General features: G+C 46.5%; 1 long non-coding RNA gene across 1 annotated transcript; it reads left to right on the plus strand.

Moving 5' to 3' along the window:
• Nucleotides 1–7727: 7727 nt before the first annotated feature.
• On the plus strand, nt 7728–10172 carry LOC119364158. Its single transcript, XR_005174725.1, has 3 exons — nt 7728–8297; nt 8540–8617; nt 9937–10172. It is a non-coding gene; the product is annotated as an uncharacterized LOC119364158 (long non-coding RNA).
• Nucleotides 10173–10599: the final 427 nt, after the last annotated feature.

Genomic DNA, 10599 nt, shown 5'->3' on the forward strand with positions numbered 1-10599 from the left:
GGATGTTTATGGGCTTTACTTTACACATTTATATCATTTTTGGGACTAACCTACTAACCGGAGGCCCAGCCCATATTACTGTTTTTTGCCTATTTCAGTGTTTCGAAGAAAAGGAATATCAAACGGAGTCCAAACGGAATGAAACCTTCGGAAAAGTTATTTTTGGAATAGAAGCAATCCCGGGGACTTGGAGTGCAAGCCAAGTAAGCGTCGAGGAGGACACGAGATAGGGGGCGCGCCCACCCCCTGGGCGCGCCCTCCACCCTCGTGGGCCCCTCGAGACTCCCCTGGCCGACTTCTTTCACCTATATATTCTCATATACCCTAAAAACATCGAAGAACACAATAGAGTTCCGCCGCCGCAAGCTTCTGTAGCCACCAAAAACCTCGCGGGAGCCCGTTCCGGCACCCTGCCGGAGGGGGGATCCCTCACCGGTGGCCATCTTCATCATCCCGGCGCTTTCCATGACGAGGAGGGAGTAGTTCACCCTCGGGGCTGAGGGTATGTACCAGTAGCTATGTGTTTGATCTCTCTCTCTCTCTCTCTCTCTCTCTCTCTCTCTCTCTCTCATGTTCTCTCTATGGCACGATCTTGATGTATCACGAGCTTTGCTATTATAGTTGGATCTTATGATGTTTCTCCCCCTCTACTCTCTTGTAATGGATTGAGTTTTCCCTTTGAAGTTATCTTATCAGATTGAGTCTTTAAGGATTTGAGAACACTTGATGTATGTCTTGCCGTGCTTATCTGTGGTGACAATGGGATATCACGTGATCCACTTGACGTATGTTTTGGTGATCAACTTGCGGGTTTCGCCCATGAACCTTTGCATAATGGTTGGCACACGTTTTCGTCTTGACTCTCCGGTAGAAACTTTGGGGCACTCTTTGAAGTACTTTGTGTTGGTTGAATAAATGAATCTAAGATTGTGTGATGCATATCGTATTATCATGCCCACGGATACTTGAGGTGACAATGGAGTATCTAGGTGACATTAGGGTTTTGGTTGATTTTTGTCTTAAGGTGTTATTCTAGTATGAACTCTATGATAGATTGAACGGAAAAAATAGCTTCATGTTATTTTACTACGGACTCTTGAATAGATAGAACAGAAAGGATAACTTTGAGGTGGTTTCGTACCCTATCATAATCTCTTCGTTTGTTCTCTGCTACTAGTGGCTTTGGAGTGACTCGTTGTTGCATGTTGAGGGATAGTTATATGATCCAATTATGTTATTATTGTTGAGAGAACTTGCACTAGTGAAAGTATGAACCCTATGCCTTTTTTCCTACCATTGCAATACCGTTTACGCTCACTTTTATCATTAGTTAACTTACTGTTTTTATAATTTCAGATTACAAAAACCTATATCTACTATCCATATTGCACTTGTATCACCATCTCTTCGCCGAACTAATGCACCTATACAATTTACCATTGTATTGGGTGTGTTGGGGACACAAGAGACTCTTTGTTATTTGGTTGTAGGGTTGTTTGAGAGAGACCATCTTCATCCTACACCTCCTACGGATTGATAAACCTTAGGTCATCCACTTGAGGAAAATTTGCTACTATCCTACAAATCTCTGCACTTGGAGGCCCAACAACGTCTACAAGAAGAAGGTTGTGTAGTAGACATCATGGACCCAGGCCGGCGCGACGTCGGACTTCGCAAGTGCCTCCTGGCGTACCGCGTTACGCCGCTCCCTCCGCACCGCCTCCCTAATCGCCCTCTCCTTCATCGTCCTGATGCTCCACTACAAGGAGCCACCGCCACCGCAACCGAGGGCCTTTGCAACCACGGGGGGAACCTCCTCCTTCACGGCCTTGCCGCAGCAGATGCAACATGATGGTGACGTTGTCTCGTCGACGCGGGCATATCAGATGTGCGACGGCGGCGCCAGCTCCTCCTTCACGCGGTGTCCGATTTGGACGCCGCGGTTGCGCCGGGGAGGGAGGCTCCGGCTTGATGTGGCGGAGAGGTGGTGAAGCCTACTCCGCCTTGACGCAGTGGAGAGACGACGACGCCAGCTCCGCCTTGACATGATGGAGCGGCAGCGAGGGCTGCGCAAAACCGCGGTCCCTGAGCAACCGCTCGAGAAGGAGCTCTGGGTGCGTCTGATACTCATCGTGGCGGACGTTTGGACTGCCGCAAACCTCCCTCTTGTTTGATCCGGTTTGCGGGAATTTAGACGCACGGACGTGTCCGTAGATCAATGCGGCACTGCGTTGGATAACTTGCATCATACGGACGTTTACAGATGTTTTGAGGATCCGCTTTGGAGATGCCCTCAAAATGACACTATTGTATTGTATGATAATATGCAATGGTGAAGTAGTATGACAGGTCAATATCACGAGCACCATACTAGAGTTAATCGCAGTTCATATATCAGTATCATGTGCGAGAGGTCTTAGAGCAACTCCAACAAGGCGGCCTATTTTGTCCGCCGCCGTCCGCTTGGGTCCGCGCGGACAAAAGAGCAGACCCGACGCGTCGACCCAAACCCAAAACGCGTCCGCACAGACGCAGAGCGGACGCCACGCGCACCTTCTCGGTGTCCGCCGCGGCCCCATCTGGCGGTGGCCTAACTACCCGCCACCTCGCCGGTCATCTTAATTTATGACCCCGAGCCCACGCGTCAGCGACGACGGTCGTCCTTTTTTAAGCCAACCGTGTAGCGGGACCGTCCTCATCCAGTTCCCGTACCCATCTAGGCCACACTCTCTCCCCCATCGCCAGCAAGCAAACCCTAGCCAACCCTAGCCACCCCAGCCGTCCAAATGGGGCTCTTCTTCGGCCTCGGCAGCAGCAGCAAGTCGAAGGGCAAGGCCCCCGCCGCCCCCTTCCCCGCGGAGTTCACTCCGCCTCCGCCTGCACCGGCTTGTCGGCAGAGGCAACGGGTGAACGTGCCCGTGCACCAGGCGGAGTGGGACTGGCGCCACCGCGTGCCTCTACCGTACCCCGACGTGACCCTGCCGCATGACTGGCATCTGGACCCGGAGATGATCCGAGTGCCGGCGGCGCCGCGATCGGCTAGTGCGCACGCGAAGGAGGTGCGTCGCCAGCGGGCGCTCCTGACGCCGGAGCAGCGCCGCGACCAGGCCTACGCCTTCGACTCGCCCAACTGGGCGCGCTGGCTCGCCTTCGAGCACGAGGAGGCGAGGCAACGCGGCGTGTGCGGGGTCGACCACAACTTGCCGTCGCCGTGGCTCATCGTCCGGGAGGAAGACCAGGCGGCAGAGGATGCCTACCAGGTGGCCCTTGCGGCTGTCTACCGGGAGAGTGAGGAGGACGAGCGACGCAGGGCGGTGGCGGCAGAAGAAGAAGAAGCTCGGTACGAGGCGGCCATGGCGCAGGCCATGGCCCTTTCTGCGGTCGGCGACTGCGTGGTGCCGCCGGTGGCCCCGCCGCCCCTTCCCGCCGCCTCGCCAAAGCCGAGCTGCAGCCGGAGCCGGAGCCCATCGAGCGCTACTCCTGGACGGAAGTAGTGCGCGAGTGGGTCAGCGCGCCGCCGGTCTGGTTGAGGGCGACGCCGGAGCAAGAGGCGGCGTACCTCGAGCACTGGCGGCAGATCCGGGTGGCTGAAGAGCGCCACGACTGTGAGTACCTCGAGATGCTCGAGCGCGACGCCGAGGCCGAGGAAGAGGCGCGCCAGGCCACGGCGGCCCAGGCTGCGGCGGCACTGCCAGCGCCGGCACAGCCCACTGCCGACATGGCCGCACTCTGGAACATGGCGTTCGGCTGGGCCGGTCCCGCGCCGACGCTCATCGACCTCACAGACCCCAAGGATGACGACGACGACGCCTAGGGCAGCACGGCGGCACGTAGTTTTTAGTTTGTTTTAATTTCTATTACATGCTAATGTTGACGCGTGGACTCTCGCCGGCCTTCGTGGCCGGTTTTAATGTTTAATTAATTTTGTTTTTTGTTAAATATGCATGCATTCAATTTTTTTTACGTCGTCCAAATAGGTCGCGTCAGCGTTGGGCGCACGTGCCGACCCAAACGCGGAAGCGGACGCTCGTGTCCACCTGACCGATCCAAACAAATAAAAAAAGATAAAATTACCGTCCATTTGGATCGATCCGTTGAAGTAGCTCTTACTAGATAAATCTTATCTTTTTCAGGAAGGGTCACCAACGACTCTAGATTGATGCGACTGCCATTTTCCAAGAAGGACGCAACGCCCGCGTGCAGACAGTGCCACCTCGTTTCACTACTAGTCGTGCAAAATAATAAATGAGATTCTGCACATGTTTGCTCGTACGTAGGCAGAACGGACAACGGAGGGGCTGAGATGAGACCAGAGTAGGCAACAATATCGTGTGACGACGCAAGAAGAAAATCGGCGGCGGTCCACATGCACTCGTCACTGTCAGGCCAATGTCATAGCTTCTCCTGTTCGTCGCTTTGTGGCTGTGAGCGGAAGCTGCTGGTGTAAGGTCAAGACATTTTACATGCTACAGTGGTTCGTGCATGTACTACAGCACGTGCAGCATTGACTGACCAGGCCGCCCAGGAAAGCAACAAGTGAGAAAAGAGACTCTATTTTTGCTTTTTGGGACGTGTTTGCTTATCGGCGTTCATTTTCATGGGTCGTACGGGGTGGGGTGAACAGGCTTATCACGGTCTGGGTCAGTGATAACAGTGTAAAAAAAATGAAATGCACATATAGTTTGGTTACATACATAATGGTTGGTGGGTTCTGTTGTATTAATGGTGTCTCGTTTAGCTTGGCGACTTCTTACATGTTCTATGAGAGAAGCATGTAGAAGAAATCTTTCTCACCCCATGATCCGCTAGGCTGCATGAGTGAAAACAACCGAATCGGCTGTTCCTTCTCAGTCAGCCTGGGTCAACGCCGTTTTAAGAACTGTGCGAGCCAGCATGTGAGCTCAATGCAAATCAGTACTTGTTAGATTCTGATAGCAAAAAAATGATTAGCTTGGTTCACTTGGTTTGGTTGGGTAGCTGAGAAATGTCTTTCAGCAATCTTGCACAGCCTGCGGTTATACATGTTCTGAACGACTTGCTAGCGGAAGTAAGCACGTAGCACCATAGAGATATACACAAATCATCGCAAAATAAAAAGGGGGATATACAAAAAGATTACATTGCTAGTAAATGAAACGAAAAAATGAATTAGAGCAAAAGAAGGTAAAAATAGGAAAGATCTGTAGCAAACCATGGCATTTCCTATTCAGCGCGCGTCGCGCCGGTTAAAGGCACCAGCGCAAATGGGCACACGCCCCTCCACCTCCATTGCTACTGCATGGGCTGGCCCATTAAAAGTACACAAGGGAAATTCGATCGCTGGTCTTAGGAAGCTTCCCAGGTGTTTTTTTAGATGTGTCTCAAAAAAAAGGTGTTTTTTTAGATATTGTTTTTTCCTTCTGGACCGTTTTTGTTTTGGTTTTTTCTTTCTTTCTACATTTTTTTTCCTTTTTTCTTTTCTTTTCTTACTTTTACTACTTCTTCTTTTTCAAAATGCACGAAATTTATTCAATATAGATGAACTTTTTCCAGAATCTATGAACTTTTTTCCAAAATTGATGAACCTTTTCCAAATTTGCGAACTTTTTCTCAAATTTGGATATTTTTTAATTATTATTTTCAAAGTGAATGGTTTTTTAAAAATTTGTGAACTTTTCCAAAATCAATGAACTTTTTGAAAATAGTTGAACTTTTTATCAAAACCTTAAACTTTTTTCAAATTGATTATTTTCTTTCGAAATCAATGAATTTTCAAATTCACAAATTTTTATGAATTCCATTAACTTTTTATTATTCGCAAGGTTTTTTGTTGAAAAAAATATTGCTTTTCCCAAAAGTCTACAGTTAACTGGTCAACTGTTGGTCGGTCGACCGTTGACCAAGTTGCGTGTGAAATGCTAATCGGCCATGGCCCACAAGCTTTATGTTCGGGCACCAGTTCCGCAACCGGGTGGTTAAGGCGTCGGTTAGGAGCACTCGCAAACTTTAGTCCATCCGCCCATTCCATACATTAGAGCCCAAAACCTGAAGTAAAAAAAAAAACATTCACGGGCTGTCCCATAGGCGCCCATGATGGTATCATTTTTGGGGTAGAGCCCACGGTGGTAACTAAATATGCTTCAAGTGAGATTTCATGCCTCGTCAATATTTGGCCCATTTCCAGTCATACAAATATAGTATGTCTAGCGTGCAAATCTTTACTCTTTGCGGCAAATCCCAATCAAACGGATAGGCTGGGCCAGCCCATGCACAAAGTTCAGCGCAAATTAGGATCGAGTGTCTACACTGTCGGGCTATTGACTATAGCGGACCTTGGGCCCCTGAAGCAACCGGTACTACTATAGTGAACCTGGCTAACTATACCACTTTCAGAAATATAATTTGAGAATTTTCTTAAACAGAAATATATTTTTAAATTTTGGTCATATTTGCAAAAAAGCAAACAATTTTTAAATGTTCCATTCTACAAAAATGTCATTTTTTGAATATTATGAGCACTTTTCCAAAAACACTAGCAAATTTTGAAATTCCAAATATTGTTTACAAACTGGAGCAACTTTTGAAATTTTTCAAAGGTTTTTCCAAAAAAAGTCTTTTTTTGATATTTAGAAGATTTTTTTTTTGAAAAAGAGCGAACATATTTTCAAGTTCCACAATTTTTTTTAAACAAGCACATTTTATAAAAATGTTATTTTCCAAGAAGATGAACATTATATTTTGAAACAAGAACAATTTTTGAAAATTTAGATTTTTTAAAAAAATAAAAGTTTAAAAATATGAACAATTGTTGAAGGGAAAAGCTAATTTCCTGCCGGCAGGAATTTTACAACAAATCCGCACGACATGGATTCCGTTTATTCTGGATCGAACGGTAGCTGATAGTTCTCAAGTGAACCGCCCGTTTTTTCTTATCCTCGCGTCTTTCTCTCGCCGATATTTTCTCTCGATCCCGTATTTCTCTCGCAGTTCTCTTCCCCGTCCCGTTTTTCTCTTGCACAACCGTTCTCTTTCAAAGAAGAAGAAAAAAAATGCATTCCTAGGATTTGAAAAAGAGCGAACATATTTTCAAGTTCCACAATTTTTTTTAAACAAGCACATTTTATAAAATTGTTATTTTCCAAGAAGATGAACATTATATTTTGAAACAAGAACAATTTTTGAAAATTTAGATTTTTTAAAAAAATAAAAGTTTAAAAATATGAACAATTGTTGAAGGGAAAAGCTAATTTTCTGCCGGCAGGAATTTTACAACAGATCCGCACGACATGGATTCCGTTTATTCTGGATCGAACGGTAGCTGATAGTTCTCAAGCGAACCGCCCGTTTTTTCTTATCCTCGCGTCTTTCTCTCGCCGATATTTTCTCTCGATCCCGTATTTCTCTCGCAGTTCTCTTCCCGTCCGTTTTTCTCTTGCACAACCGTTCTCTTTCAAAGAAGAAGAAAAAAATACATTCCTAGGATTTGAACACAAGCCCTCATCAAAGATAAGCCATAGCCCTTCTACCAACTGAGCTAGGCCAGCTTCTACGTATATAATAAGAAAGACAGTTTTTTAAGCGAGCGGCATAACTGAGAGCGAGACCATCTGGACACGTAATCCTGGTCGTAGGTCCTCCTCTGGGGATCTGAGCTAGTGGGACCGTCAGGACAGATACGCGTCTCAGGAAAAGGGTTCGACCGCCCAAATACGACGAGGAACAGTGATGTACGATCGTCCCTGGGTCGCGTTTTTGAAAACAAAGTGACGGCGACGAGCAGAGCCGTGGCTCGCGTCCGTTTGCGAAAATTGTGCGTGGATCAGATAGGTGTACGCGTCGTTGGCTCGAAAATAGCGCCGTCATGGGTGGTCAGTAATTGTTGACACTTTGACCTTTCAGCACGCAGCGGAAGGCGAAAAAATGGCGGCGGCTAGCAATATGGGAGAAGGCGCCTCCCTGCCCGACAGCGGACTCGAGTTTCTACTGGATCCGGTTGACAGATAATTGCTCTATCCTACTCTTCTGTTCTTTCTTCCTGCAGCCGCGCGAGCGGATTATGGCGACAACGGGCCTTTGATTTCTGGAGCATGCTGTAAGTTTCCGCTGAGAGAGGCGATTGCATAAGTGGGACAGTCAGATCCGTTGGTGTCAAGGGGCATCGTGCCGTCGGCTAAGGCTGATGCCGACTTCTCCTGCACGGTTGTGGTTGGACACCTCGGCGGCGCTGCTGAGCGCGGCGGCAAGAAGAAAGAGTCGCCAACCCAGTCCGTGAAATCGACCGGGAAGGTGAACTCAGAGGCGCCGGGGTGGACCAGAAGGTAAAAATGAAATTAGTGTTCTTTCTGACGGGATGATTTTGATTTTTGCAAGTAATGTCACATATTTTCTGTGTATGTCAATGGATGCATCAGGCTATGATTACTTGTGTCAGCTGGTTGTACTCCTAATTTTTATGATAATTCATGTGTACAATTAGCATAGATTGCTATCATGATCGAGTGATATACCATTGTATATGGAAGACGAATGCAACATCTAAAACATCTGAATATGATTTCAGGGTGAGAGTTGGCCGTGCACCTCTGCATAGGGCACCCTGCCCTGGTAGAGTCACTCTACTGGAAGAAACAATCCGGAGGTACGCTGATAAACCATCGGACAATGTTGTGAAACCAGAGATTGGGATGAGTTTTGACTCCCTGGGAATTGGGAAAGCCTACGATATTATTCAGTGGTTGAACTTCTGAAGTGTGAATTGCCTATGTAGTATTGTAGTGTCAGTTTTGAGAAAACAACCTTGTTTATGTGATGGTTCAGTGGTTGAATGATATTATTCTTGACTAACTTGTTTTATAGAAGCAAACAATGCTGCAGTCACAATTCTTAGAAAAATCAGCAAGGCAGTACTGGTGGTTTGTCAGAACTAAACCTTTGAATCCAGTGAGAACCAGGGTGCTGGTATTTTGAGTCCAGTGAGAAGTGAGAACTGAACCTTTGAATCCTTTTTGGGGGCACTGTTCAGATTCTTTTAGTAGGGCCTAGTTAGTGCTAAAACCATACAGTCATGTTGGCGTACTTGTCATAAAGTTCGTCTCATTTCACTCCATTCAAAAAACAATTGCAGATTTATACAGCTGATCAGACCGTATACTTTGCTGATTGTTTGCGGAGGGACAACTTGACAGCTTGCTCTTTCCTTGATCATTTCGTTGCAATTGTTCGGGAACTTGCACAACATACAGCAGATTTCTATCTCGTAGCTTGCTCTATTTTTCTCTATGCCTTCTTAAAGCTGCTATGAAATTTTCAAACTGATAGCTAACTTAGAAAATAGTAAGATTGGAATCAGTACTTGCTAGTGCCTGACACTTGAGGTGGAGACCGGTGTTGTGAACTTAATTGCTTTTGGACCTAACAGGAAAATATGTGAGAAGTTTGAGTGTCCATATCAATCCTTTTCTCTTCAACAACGAGTGCAAACCTTTCAAATTATGCAACAGCCGATGTTGAAAAAAGATATACACGAGTTAAAATATAAGATCCTAGACTGCTAGTACACTTCATTCAAAACTCTTGTGCTAATTAAACTGTCGTTTGTGAAGACATAATATATATAGTCGAGCATTCATATGAGGATTTCCAAGTTCCAACTACAGAATTATCTCTTAATTCACATCCTGGAAGAGAAACGATCTCCAAGCCTCATGCTCGAATTAAATTCGGTATGCACAAGTAATTACTCCCTCCGTTCCACAATATATGATTATTTTTCAAGCTATGTTAGCTTGAAAAACGATCTTACATTGTGTGGGACGGAGGGAGTATTTACTACCTGGATTAAAAAATGTGAGCGTGACCATCTGTCTACAATATTTTCGATTATGCCAATGACCATCTGCCAATACATAAATTCTTATTCATCTCACTCACAATCAACCTATTTCTGTTTTGTGCCAGGCCAAGTCCTTCCAAACAAAACAGCAGACCAAGTCTTCCAAGCAAACCAGCAGGAAGCAAGAAACCAGGCAGTAGTTTGTAATCCTGTTGAGTTTACTGAAATGGGCATCATGTTTACTGAATGCGCATCATGTTTCAGAATTTGGAGGGTTCTCTCTCGCTGTACACTGAATCTTGTGTCTTCTGTACACTTTCTGAATGAGCAAGAAACCAAGCAAAACGTTGAGTTTACTGAATCTTGTGTCTTTTTGTGCACTGGCTAGTAATCATCGGCTATACATACACTGCCGTAGTTTGTGTTTCTGTTACTGAAAAGTACTCCTAGACAAGTATCATCGGCTGCGCTAATTCTAATGGTGTGTGGGTTATGCGAGCTGCACTAGTTCCTGTCAAATTCGGCTGCACTAGTTTGGTTGATGCACAGTTCCCTGTCAAATTGGCTTACGCGGGTGCATGCGAGCTGTTTGCACGATGAACGAGAACCAGAGGCGGACATGGCTCCCGATCTGGTAGTGGCTGGTAGGCGGCCATTCACTGCGTCCGTCAACACGCACTGGAACAGGAAGGCCCAAGAAAAAACCTGATCCATCCACGAGTAACCTGTACAGGTCCGACGGAGAGGTTGAGCAGCAAATTAATTCATGGGCCCCGCCCAGGAATACT

Source organism: Triticum dicoccoides, chromosome 2B (assembly GCF_002162155.2).
Source record: "Triticum dicoccoides isolate Atlit2015 ecotype Zavitan chromosome 2B, WEW_v2.0, whole genome shotgun sequence".
Lineage (NCBI taxonomy): Eukaryota > Viridiplantae > Streptophyta > Magnoliopsida > Poales > Poaceae > Triticum > Triticum dicoccoides.